General features: G+C 35.2%; 1 long non-coding RNA gene across 1 annotated transcript in view; it reads left to right on the top strand.

Moving 5' to 3' along the window:
• The window catches only part of LOC145691744 (uncharacterized), a 60,411-nt gene extending 47,343 nt beyond the window's left edge, over positions 1-13,068 (top strand). Inside the window, exon 3 of the long non-coding RNA XR_014132522.1 lies at positions 12,936-13,068. This is a non-coding gene — a long non-coding RNA (uncharacterized LOC145691744). The remainder of the gene's footprint in view (positions 1-12,935) is intronic.
• The last annotated feature ends 638 nt before the right edge of the window (positions 13,069-13,706 follow it).

Here is a 13,706-nt window from a genome sequence, read left to right as displayed (position 1 = left end):
TATTCAAATTGGTATGCTCGTGCGGAAAATGTACGCTACATCTCGACCTAGAGATCGAACGCGAGGGTGAATCAGTGGTCGCGATGATAAAAAACCGAGTTTGATTTTGCATCGATGTTCAGCGGAAGCATCGCTGTGGCTCATGTTCTCTTTGGTTCCCCTTAAAATACTGCAAAGAATAAGGTCTTCATTTGTTTAAAATTTCGTCTGCAGAAATTTCTTCCTTTCTATACTCGAGAGGTTTTGCTGCACTGTTAAATTAATTATGAAAGATATATTAATAGAACTAATGAGAAATGATCCAGCAATATGGGATACGAAACACAAAAACATGATAATAGAAACGTTTTAAATAGACACTAGAAGAAAATAGCAAATTAAATGTGAAAGCCTTGTAAGTTATTCATATTTATTTGAGAATTATACTGTACTTATTAGGAAAAAAGAAGCTACTGTTAATTATATATATGCTTAAAAACGCCACTCGTCTCCACCATTTCCCAAATTAATAAAAATGGATTTCTTGTAAATTCGTTACTGATATAAGATAAAGAAACGCCTGTAAAGACAGGAACATATCCATAGGGAGAAAATGTCGGGTAATGGAATTGCAGTGACGAAACTTTATTTTCCACAGTTAATACCGCCTCCAAAACGAAAGCTGAAGACATATTTGTTTTTTTTTGAGCACCTGGAGGAATAGCCACCCCTGGCCCAGGAGGGGAACGGAAATTTTTAAATTTCGAAGAGCTAGCCAAGAATCTAAGTTCTTTCCCCTCCAGAAAATCAGTAGATAAAACATTGGTTACTACAATGCTGGTTAAGATTTATTTGGGAGAACCGTCTGCTAAAAACTACTTCCAAATAATCGGACATAAAGCATAGCTAATATTCAAAAATGTCCGAAACATGTGATTTTTGTGAAACATAAGAAAGAGAGAAAGGGAATTAGTCCTGGACATAATAGTGCCCTTCGGTTATAATGTTAAACAAAGGAACACTTTCCGTTATGTTTCTTAGATGAGTGGTTAGCGTACTGGAGTTCTATATAGAGAGTTACGAGTTCGGGTCCATGCAAAGGACATTGTTTTCTTTTTAGGACATTTATTCTGAGCATTCAACAAGTTCTGTTAAGACTTATATGTAATCTCAGGCAGTTGGAGCCGAATCTATTTTCAATTATGAGACTAAGCCCTACTTATTATATGTTTTACTTTTAGTTGCAATATTGCAAATTTGATTTTAAATCTTACAAGGTTAATTCCATTCATTTTCCTACATCAGATTAGAAGGAAATTTTGCATAGCGACGGCAGTCGGGTGGTACTATAATATTTGATTTCTACTGTCATACGTTTAATTATAGTGCAAAACGTAAGAAAGAAAAACAAGTTTGTTAGCTCGTACGATACACCACAGAAATTTTCTGAAGTCGTAAGACACTAAAAGATTCTCTGGGGGGCAGGGGATAACCAGGGGAAGGGTTCATGGTGTACGGACCTCAAATTTTGTAAAAATATTTATAAGAATTGAGGTAAGGTTTTGTTGCACTTTCTGTCTTGAGAATAGTTCCGAGACAAATGGATTAAAAGTCCGTAAGTTCCGAGGGAGCACGTTTATAACAAATACCTCAAAGTGCCCCAAATTGGTGTTGAAATGATAATCAATAATAAGAATCTGTGAAGCAACAACACTTGAATAGCTTAGGCATGCCTACAGAATTAACATAAACAAAGGGGGAAAAGTGGAACGTGGTTCGTGAGAAAAAAATATTATACGTTTCCACGCGAGTTGCAATTTGGAGGCAACAAGTAATGTGATTCTGTTTGTAGAAAAATAGTACGATATTTTTTTTAACAAATTATAATGATTATAAATTAAATGCGTCGCGGAGTGTCGTAATGGCATATTGGAAAACTCCTTGCTTTCCACGCAGCAGTCCCACTTTCGATTTTCTATTATTTTATCCTTTTTGCAATTGAGGGGTGATATTTCCCTTGGTTTTACTGTGATTCACATATCTCTCTCATGAAATTCAATGGAGGCATGAATTAGGAAGTACGGTTACTGGAAGTGCATTTTTGAGAAACGTGACGTAACCTAAGTTGCGAATACACAGACCTTGAATCACATAATACTTAATGTAAAATGAAATCTTGCAGGTTTACGTCCCAGGATTATGCCGAGTAGGATAAGAGAGACAGTGATGATGAAAATAATGAAATGATGGAATCAAAGGGGTGAGAGGAAACGGGACAAAACCCACCACACCCTTTGTGTCTACTACAGAGACCACTTGGCGCGATATGGGATCGAACTAAAAACCCCACTTACAAGAGCTGATTGCTCTATCTAGGGATGCACGCGAGACGCGAGAAGTCTCGTCTCGTCTCGCATTTGCGAGACGAGACACGAGACGAGACTGAAAATTTTATGCGAAACGCGAGACGAGACTAAACCATGCGAGACGAGACGCGAGACAAGACTCAGTTAAGTCTCGCACGAGAAGTCTCGCGATACTTCTCGCAGTCTCGCACCATTTATAAATTATATGTAATTATATATTTAGTGATTTTACATTTAATGAATTTTCTAAGTTGAGCGTTAATGCCTCCAGGAACAAAAAAGTGATTGGGGCAATAGACATTTTATGAAATTTATTATTATTCAAGGTTGATTTTCAGAATTAAAGCCTTCCTTAGTTTGTAAACATCATTAAAAAAGAAAAGCTTTGTAAATTGGAAATTTATTACAACATCGATTTAGGACTTTATTTTGCGACACGAACACATACACGCGGGCGCGCACGAATACATGAATTTCTGTTTTTGCTCTGAAAAGCGAATAAGACTGCCTATTGCTTCAAATGTGATATTTCTGTTGTTTCTGTCTTTTTCACATTACTACTAGCGATTTATGTTGGCGGATGGCGGGGAAATCCCTTCTCGTCAAAGTTTATCCCAGGTCCGGCTCGCAGAAATAACATTATATTTTTACATGGAATAAGTATTTTCTTTCTATATATTTATCAAAAACATCCCCCTCTAGTTCGGAAGTTTAATTCAAACACTGGTTTGGTAGGATGGTCCTATAGGTTTGATGCGAGATGGTAGGAATGACCCTATATTTGTCAGTAATTTTATTTTCTAGATCTGGCAACACTATATAAGTTGAAAGCGAAAGTTGATAAAATGCGATAATGCAACATTGTTACAAGCGCGAACGAACCAAAAGAATTGGATCGTATTGTGTTGTGAGGAGTTCTTTTGTTTTGTACAAGCGCTTTTGGTGGTATAAAAACATCTTTATAATGGAAAATCATCCTTCAAGGAAACGACCAAAACGTGTAAATGTTGATAGTGGCGACGATATTTTAGAAGAGGCAAATATTGCTGGAGACCTCTAAGCTGGAAAACAATGTTGGATCCAACAACAATTTATGCTGGTTTTGCTGTAAATTATGCTATTAACCCTTTGGGGATCCCATGGTACAATCTGTACCATACGGGGTGTTTCATGGTACATTGCGTTATAACTCTCCTATTTGAGCTTTTTTGTCCGTTTTTTTTGTTTTGTTTTTCAAGTCCAAAAGCATTGTAGAAGACCTTACGTATGGTTTCACACCTTTCTGCGTCGAAACATAGGAGGTGATGACATCATAATTCTAAAATATATATTTTCTTTTAATATTGCGGGGCCGGTCTATGTTCATTATTTTTTGGCGGGCTTATTTTTACACGTAGAAGATTGAAATTTTGCACAAACATTCAGTCCACCGAGTAGTATTTACCAGATTTTTTCAGATTTCTGCGTTAAAACAGGGGGGATCCAGAGGGGCAAAACGTTGAAAAAAGGAATATTTTACCAAAAAATCCCTTTCTTCGCGATTTTCCCGCCTTAAATACATGATGGAGACATGTGATTGGTACCGCCTGAAAGACAGTTCTATTCTGAAGGGAATGATGTGCGACACATGACCCTAGGGTAATGAGGGAAGTGTCAGGGAATTTTTATGAAAATATACTTGTGTATAGGGGAATTTTCGACATTTTCGGTATTATTTTTTGCGGGCTTATTTTAGCACCTAGAAGATTGAAGTTGTGCACAAGCATTCAGTCCACCGAGGAATATTTACGAGATTTTTTTCGTACTTCTGTGTTAAAACATGGGGGTACAAAGGAGCTAAACGTTGAAAAAGGGATATTTTTACCAAAAAATCCCTTTCACGAGATTTTCTCGCCTTAGATACATGATGGAGACACGTGAGTCATACCGTCTGAAAGGCAGTTCTATTCTGAATGATCCTAGGGTAATTAGGAAAGTCTGAGGGAATGTTTAAAAATTTTCCTCTCTATACGGAATATGTGACATTGTCGGTATATATATATTTTTGGCGGGCTTACTTTTGCACCTGGAAAATTGGAATTCTACATAAACATTCAGCCCACCTAGTAGTATTTATCAGATTTTTTCAGATCTCTGCGTTAAAACAGGAGGGTCCAAAGGGGCTAAAAGTTGAAAAAAAGGATATTTAGACCCAAAAATCCCTTTTTTCGGGATTTTCCCGCCTTAGATACATGATGGAGACACGTGAGTCATACCGCCTGAAAGGCAGTTCTAAGCTGAAGAGAATCATGGGCGAAACATGACCCTAGGGTAATTAGGGATGTCTCAGGAAATTTTTTACCTGAGATCATGGAGTTTTACGGTAATTTGGGGCATGATGGGAATTCCTGATAAAATTTCTCCCGCCCTTACTAATCGAGATAGAAACTTGAAATTTGGCACACACATTTAGTATACCAAGTACTATTTATCAGATTTTGTTTAGATGGCTACGTTCAGACAGGGCCGCACCAGAGGGGCGCAAAATGCGAGAAAAAATTCTCTCTGTAATTTTCCCTTTGACATCATCTTTCCCGCTCCTGGTATATGGTATGAGCATGCAAGTGGTACCATTTGACAGCCAGATTCATTCTGAAGAGAATGAGGTATGAACCATGATCCTAAGATAAATAGTGACGATGCAGTAGTTGCTTGACTGAAAGTCTAAAAAATAACCCAAAAAGCCGGGTACCGGAAAGGGTTAATTTGACGAAAATTAATGGTTCAGGAATCAAATTCCAGCACAACTTTTCTTTTAATTTGGAGCGGAGAGGACACAAGTTCGCAGACTATGTTGAATTCTAGGTTCCGTCTCCTTAGGATGTTATGAACATTCATCCCATGGAAAGCAATGGCAAACCACCAAGGATTCAGTTTGCCAATGGACTTTTAGGTCAAATACCTGCCTTCGGACAGAATATCACATCATCATTCATTAACAGCCATAGAATAACACATTGCAAAATATTGACCAGAGTATATGCGAGACTGCGAGACCATGCGAGAAAGTCTCGCGCGAGACGCGAGACGAGACTCAAAGTTTTATGCGAGACGCGAGACGAGACTTCACGTTTGCGAGACGAGACGAGACGCGAGACGAGACTAACATTTGAGGCTGCGAGACGAGACGAGACTTTTCAATTTCTCGTCTCGTCTCGTCTCGCGTGCATCCCTAGCTCTATCATTGTGCCATAGCGGCCCGCCATACTTCATGTAAAACAGTTCTTATTTAAGCACATTGCATAACTACAGTGAATACGTTCAATACTATAGTATGTAAGTAAATCTAATGTGTTTTCACAAGTATCTAGAAAGAACCGAAATTATTTTGCAAATCCAGAATGGGGGCTACTTCCATTAACGCATTTACGATATAGATTGAAGTAAGATATTGCCTTGAACTGCTTTATTACCCACTTAAGCTTCGTACACTTCAATTATTTCTAAGTTTGGCATAAATATTTATTATTATTAGAATGTAAACACTGAAGAATAAATATTTAACACACAATGAGGAAGAACTCAATGCTCGTAGTAATTAACAAATTAATTGTATATTTATTTAAAATTAACTGTCTTGATATCTAAATCAGCATTATTAAAGAAAGCAAGAGAACCGTTTTGTTAATTTGGACATATTCTAAGAGATTGAGGAATGTGTATTTAATCGAACAGAATATATGAAACTAAATGGAATGGCATGTGGAACCGAACTTGAAATAGGATAGGATGTGTAAATGAAAAATAAAAGAAAGCAATGGTTAACAGCAGTAGTGACTACTTATAGCAGATTAGTGAAATCTATATTCGCCCAAAAGTTCAACAATTCTGAAACATATTCTTCGTTTCCTGACAAAATTGAAAAATGGACTTTGCATATTTGCTGATTTCCAAAGATTGTCGAAGTTGAACTTAGGTAATGTTTGCCTCAAAAAACCAATATTACGCAGTCCAAGTTCAAAAACTAGTTCTTATAACAACTATAGTGATTACCTAATTTTATTTAATTTAGAGTTATCCCGTGCCGTAAGCGTCGGTGGACCATCGATGGGTAAAAAGCGACTTCTCGCCATAAATTGATTGCATTACTCCAACGATCCGCGGTGGCTCCACTTCCGTTTCGAAAATTATACCACCAGTTGGCCACCCTTGGCAGAGACTCGACGAAATGCAATGAATTACAAATTACTGCACCAAAATATGTTAAATAGTCTATATGCATGTTTCATTTACATTGATTCTTTTACAAATTATATACAAAGTTCTCCCGGAATTGCGCGAAACGTCAACCTTCTGCTGTAGAAGCATGGGTTACTCTTGACCCCGGACCTCACTATAGGAAGATTCGTTAGGAAAAAACAAATATATAATAGTAAACTCACGCACAAGACTGGCGATAAATCGTTTCGGTCCCTTCGACGATTCCCCGGACGAATCGAAAGACGGCTCGAAAAGAAGTCATCGCCGATACGTGGTGGTAACTGGAACACCAATACTCTAGATGTCTGTTTCGACTCGACGAAAACCTGCCGCCAGGGACACACTAGCGGCAATCTTTCGATGCGTCGCATTATCGACGATCGACTTTACCGGCAAGTGTGCCACTAGATAGTGGCGACGTTAACGGCATGGGGTCCAGTTTAATCTCACATATGTGAGATATTCTATTTTTTGCATAAATTTTAACTCCTCTCCTCTGTTTTATTAAAAATGGTGTGACAACAAGTCAGTCCGCGCATGTCACCCTAAAATATTCTAGGAGGGGCTATCTTCATGGCTGCTATATATTATGTTTGGTATTTCTGTTTGCATACATTTCGTGAGTTAGAGGGCGGTCCACCCTGCCCCCTTCGGGTGCCCATGAGTCAGAAGTAGGTGAAAGTGTTAACTAATAAATATCATTTAAAACGGTTAAGGCATTTTTTGTTAAGATAAACGACGTCTTTTTCATTTATATCCTATGTAGATAGATACAAATTAATAGCATTGTTACTGTCTTATTATTTATTTCATTTTTACCATATACTTTTCTAAACGTTTAAGTCCTTTAGGCTAAAGAAGACGGGTGATTCATGCAAATAAATTCTAGTTCAAGTAAAATTTTAACGGACCATTAACGGGAATTGAACCCGCGAGTGTAAGACCCAACAACGAACGCCTTGCAAAGTTGTATTTTATTTCATTCCTTTCAAAAAGTCTCCTATTTCTTTTATGATGATATAAGTTAATAACCTTCGGCAAAGTTTATATTAATAACATGGGTTGTTCTTAACCCTTTGGTTCACAAGTTAGTTTCTTCTCCAGACGAGACTGCAGATATGACAGATTTAATTCTCATACGCTGCGTTTGTTTCAAAGCAGTGGCCATTACATGGTCAAAGACTAATATCCACCACGATACATTTGCCTTTTTCACTATGAGGTACACTTGCAAACAAAATGAATACAATATATGTTATTACAGACCGTATCAAAACAAAACCAGCAAAAAAAAATTGCCGCCGTCCCAGTTAGTCTTTAATATTTTTTTTTTAAATTTCAAAAAAACTGACCAATTTTCACCCCGAAAAATTTCAAAAAAATATTTTCCGACTTTTCTCTTGTTGAGAACACCTAACATATTTTTTTCATGAAAATCGATTGAGCTGTTCAGGAGAAAAAAATATTTTCAATGTTCTTTCCCCCCTCCAAAAGCACTTGGGTGGCTGAAAATTTTGGAAACTGAGTTTCTGATAAATGTTAATCGATACTGTAGATGTGGTTTAGATATGCTGGGAGGAAGTTTTCACATGCTCATTCCCCTAGGCCCTATACTACAATCATGGACTGATCAAATTATTTGAAACTATGTGGCTAATATTGTTTTCAGCCAACTGTCCAATAGTTTCTCTACAAAGAAAAGATGGGCAAATAAATATTGTGAAAGTACTGTAATGTCATTTTCACTTTATTGGTGACATGACTGGACCGGAGGCCAGTGATAGTCCACTCAGATACCTTGGAAAAATGTTTGAAATGCCTGTTAATTGAACTCGGCTTGCACACTAACGTTCTTAAATAGAACATTTCTGAATCCTGCATTGTTATTTTTCTGTATGGGACTGACGGATTTCTACATTACGTTGCGTTGCAACTATTTTCAAGAATGATGTCGTTTTGTTGAGGAAAAAAATCAAGCTACACTACTATGGATTCGAAGCCGAGTGCGCCGAACAGGAGTCTTGTGGTTTAACACTACACTACATACATGTTGTGTTATGTTGCGAGAAGCTTCGTTGCTATATTATGAACTTACGAAGCTTTTTCTCCGTGTTTTGAATAGTGTGATTGATGATCATTCTCTTTTTTTATTACTGTGTCGTAATAATTGAATAAGGACGCTGTTTCGTAGGCGTGTGGTTAGAGTGGCTGTCTTAAGCTCCGAAGGCGCTAGGTTCGATTCTGGATGTGGGCCTTTCTCCTTTTCTTAATTGTTCCTGACGTTGTTCATGTTCCTGACATTATACGTTTCCACGGGAATTGCAATTTGGAGGCAACAAGTAATGTGATTATATTTGTGGGAAAGTAGTACGATATTTTTAACAAATTATAACGATTATAAATTAAATGTGTCGCGGAGTGTCGTAATGGCATATTGGAAAACTCCTTGCTTTCCACGCAGCAGTCCCACTTTCGAGTTTCTATTATTTTATCCTTTTCGCATTGAGTGGTGATGTTTCACTTGGTTTTACTGTGATTCACAGTTTTCTCTCATGAAATTCAACGGAGACGTGAATTAGGAAGTACGGTCACTGAAAGTGCTTTTTTGAGAAACGTGGCGTAACCTAAGTTGCGAATACACAGACCTTGAATCACATAATACTTAATGTAAAATGAAATCTTGCAGGTTTACGTCCCAGGATTATGCCGAGTAGGCTAAGAGAGACAGTGATGATGAAAATAATGAAATGATGGAATCAAAAGGGTGAGAGGAAACGGAAAAACCCACCACACCGTGTTCGTCTACTACAGAGACCACTTGGCGCAAGATGGGATCGAACTAAAAACCCCACTTACAGGAGGTGATTGCTCTATCATTGTGGGATAGCAGCCCACAACACGTAATGTAAAACAGTTATTATTTAAGCACATTGCATAACTACAGCGAATACGTTCAATACTATAATATGTAAGTAAATCTAATGTGTTTTAACACGTATCTAGAAAGAAACGAAATTGTTTTGCGAATCTGTACTGACATAAAGACTCACGGAGACTTACTTAGCATATCTGTTTTATAGAATACCAATAATAAACCTTGTTTGGTTCTATGTACATATGAATGTAGAAGTCATTTCATAAGCAGATTTTCTTAGAAGAAAATTAGAAGACAATGAAAAATTAATGTGGCTATAGGAAAAATGATGCAACTTTATGCACATGAATAATGAGTTTTTAATGCTTTATTATAAATCCATTAATCTTATAGTTTGATTCTTATTTTTAATCACATGTAGATCTAAAATACATGAAGATTATTTTTGCTTAAGTGATGAACGTTAAGAATTAGAAAGCGATATGGTAATTACTATGAGCGAGAACCTGATGCAGTATTTATCAATTTCAGCGACTTATTTGTCATTTACTTTCTTCTAACGTACGTATATATATCGGATTTTACTACTAGGAGTGGTAATACAATATGAAATTACTTTGGATTACGTTCATCCTCTATCTAGCAGGCGTCTCGCTTGCCAATGTGCACAGCATTGGCAATCGTAAGTATTTTTTCACACTTTTTTAAATTTTTGTTCCGATAATTTTCCTTTTCTTATTGCAAAGCAGGTAAGCATAAGTAAAAATAAACGCATTACGCAATAACAGGAAGTGATGCCACATATTGGAAAAGATAATACTTTTCTTTATATCACTTACCCTTCGCTCAGAACATATTTTACCCAGTTATAGATTCATCTTTTGATGTATGGGAAATTAGAATAGAAAACGTACCGACTGGAGATAATGTTTAAAAGTTAGAAAGTATGTCCTATTTTCATCTACTGAATATGTAAGAACTAATCAACGTTCCAAATCAACGTAGGATGATAAGTAAGTGCTCACGTAATTAACACTCATTCAAAGTAAGTAATTATATTTATCTTTAGCAGTTGAATAGCACAATACTCACTAACACAAACTATTTGCATATTTCAATTTTCTGTTTATATATGAATTTCTATTTCATGCTTTTTATGTACCTCATATTTAGAAATTTCAAATTTAAAAACTCAGTACTATCCAATAAGATTAATATATAAAAAAATCAACAAGAGTAATGGTGTCATAGTGAAAAGATAAATTTTCGAAAATATTTCTTCAATTGTGTAAAAATTATAATATACGTTTCAGTCAGAAGAATTACTGACAATGTTCAGAAATTATTCAATAGTTTTAAAAAATGTTTCATAAAATGACAGAATTTCCTATACACATAGAACACATAAGAAATCAAAATATTAACATGTTGGTTTTTAATGTATCCTTCGATATTAAAAGAAATTGTAATCTATGAAATTTAGGTATGGTGTTTTAACTTGCATTTAAAGAATGTTTCAAGTTAATAGACAATAGTTACCTTCTTTTGTACAATTCTTCCGTTGAATACCTTGGCAAATACTTCAGTTTCTTTGAAATGTTAGTCTGTGACCTAGAATTGATCAATTATTATTGATGAATTGTGTTAACACCATTATTATGTTAAGTTGTACATTACCATTCAGTAAAACAATATTTATATTTCCATTAAATTAGTAACGTTTGGGAAGGTAATAATTACTGAATGCATTCGCTGAACCTCTGCTGTTACAAACGAATTTTAATTAGTTAAGATAGTTTTAGGAACAATAAATTTTATCAAGTAGCCAATCACGCTGAACTAGTGACGGGCGCGTGTTCACCCGAGGCTCTCCTGTCCTGGCTCAATTCTGAGTGAGAAAATATTTAAATTTGAAAGCACCACTGTGGTTGTAACTTAAAATGCATTATTACATCTAAAATAACTCAATTTGTAATGTAAGTCTGCAGAGCAATAAAAACGCAAAAGACGAACGAAACAAAGGAAAAGCAAATGATTTTAGCACTTCATAGCCATGACCTTCCGTAAGCAAAACTTTTTAACATAAATTATTCTAATCTAATTCTAGATTATAACTGAAAATCAATAATATTAAAAGTTGAGTGTGAGCTATTTTTCTTTTGTTTGGTTCAAAACCAAACCTTTAACCTCTTACGATTTACTTAAGTTAATACATAATGAAAATGTGGTTGGAGTTTCTCTCTGGTGAGAGCCATCCTGATTCACACCCTGGAGTTTAACAAGGTAACCGAATGAAATCTGTACCGAATGTCCCATACATGAAATAAATATGAGTGTGATTACATTCGGAGAGTCAAATTAAAGAAACACTGATAACTTTGAATAACGACTTTATCAATTGCCTAATGTACTTTCAATGCAAGAAGGTTCGATTTTCCATACATTTGTTAAAGTAATATAAATTTGATTAAACATTCGTAGGTCTTGGGAATTCTGCAACAGATATTAAGATAAAATGTACTGAATTTTAAAGCAAAATATGTAATAACGCTGCTACTGATAATACTACTTTTTTGAATAAAAATTCAAATAGAATGAATGTGATTACGCAAGTTCTTATAACAAACCAACAAAAAATGTACGAACGTGTAAAATTAGCGGCGAAATTCCATTAGGTCTCGGCAAATGAATTGTAGTATATACATACATCAATGCCATCGTAATATACTCGAAACAATTGGATGTAATTATGAGCATTATCTTCATGCAATTGTCAATAAAGGATTAAATATTTTGAGCCCGAGCATCTTGCATTGCCTGTTGTTTGTGAAACCTTAAAAATTAATAGTGTTAAAGAAAAGAAGATAATAATTTCAGGAAAAGACAAGGAATTTTTAATACATCAAGATCCTGGTTTTAAAGTTGCTGATGTGTTAGGAAGTTGTCCGTGGTAAGTAAGAGTTATAAGAAAGAACAGTTTAAGGTAGTATAAATTAGAAGGTATGAGTTGCAATGTTCTGGTTTTCAGTAGATTATGTTTATTGCGATTGCGTAATGTTCCGTTATTATGACGCAAGCTAGAAGAAAATTGAATGTGTTGTTTCGATAGTATGCTCTATATCAAACAATAATTAGCACAACAACATAACTATAGGTGTTTCAAGGGCTTTTGAGAAAAATCGAAATTAAATTGAGAACCTATGAAAACCTCCAACTGTTTGCCAAATCCAGAAGGCCGAATTAAATATTTTTGTGGTCAGTTTTGTAGACTAATTTGGCTCACATTTCGGCCTCCTTTCATTCTTATTGAACTGAGTGATGCAGTGCATGCGAAATACTATAAAACTTTCCTTACGACATACTGTACCTAAGGAATTATCGTGCTAAGACTTAATGCTATGACAGTAAAACTATGAACTATATTGAAAGTTTTAATTTCCAGCTGTATTAAGTACCTAAACCTCTTTTTCTTCTAGTCCCTCGTTGTGGAGAAGGATGTCTCAATGGACGCTGCAGAAACAAATGTAATACTTGTTCATGCGGCCCTGTGTTTGATTTACATATGTGTACCCTAATGGGTTGCGGTGAAAATTGGAACTAACACGAAGTAATAAAATTATTTTTTGAAACTGTTAATTTTCGTTTTATTACAATCATTTAACAATATACTTATATACAATTTTGCGTATGATTATAGAAAATTTATGATATTATATTTTGTTCCAGGAACAATTTTAATGATGATTTTGTTACACTTTTAGAGTAGTTACTAGTTATATTGCAAATGGTAATTAAGAACATATTTTTAAACAATATAGTTCAGAGCAATATGGTGAGCAAAGAAAATACCTTAGTAATATAATTATAATTATAAGATAAAGATGATAGACAAGACTTTAATTCACAGCCTGAAATAATTCAAATAATTATTGAATATAGAATATGAATTTCTAAAACTATAAGTTTTTTCCAAAAAAATATTTCAAAAGTATAAAAATACATTTGTGCAGCTTCTTATTAAAATATTAAATTACACCTAATGGGTTTCTTTCGAATATATTTTCTACATGTGAGCAAAATATCATTTTCTGAGAAAATCCAATATTAGGTTACACAATGCACGATATAGAATATATTATAAACAGTTAAAGTCTAAATGAGGAAAAATCCCTGTGGTGTGTGCTTATACATTCCGAAAAGCAATTCTCGATCGACTAACTACTTATTTTATTCAATCGAACTCGTAT

This window comes from Thermobia domestica, chromosome 8 (assembly GCF_964235325.1).
Source record: "Thermobia domestica chromosome 8, izTheDome1.hap1.1, whole genome shotgun sequence".
NCBI classification, from domain to species: Eukaryota; Metazoa; Arthropoda; class Insecta; order Zygentoma; family Lepismatidae; genus Thermobia; species Thermobia domestica.
This window is presented reverse-complemented; position numbering and strand designations above follow the sequence as displayed.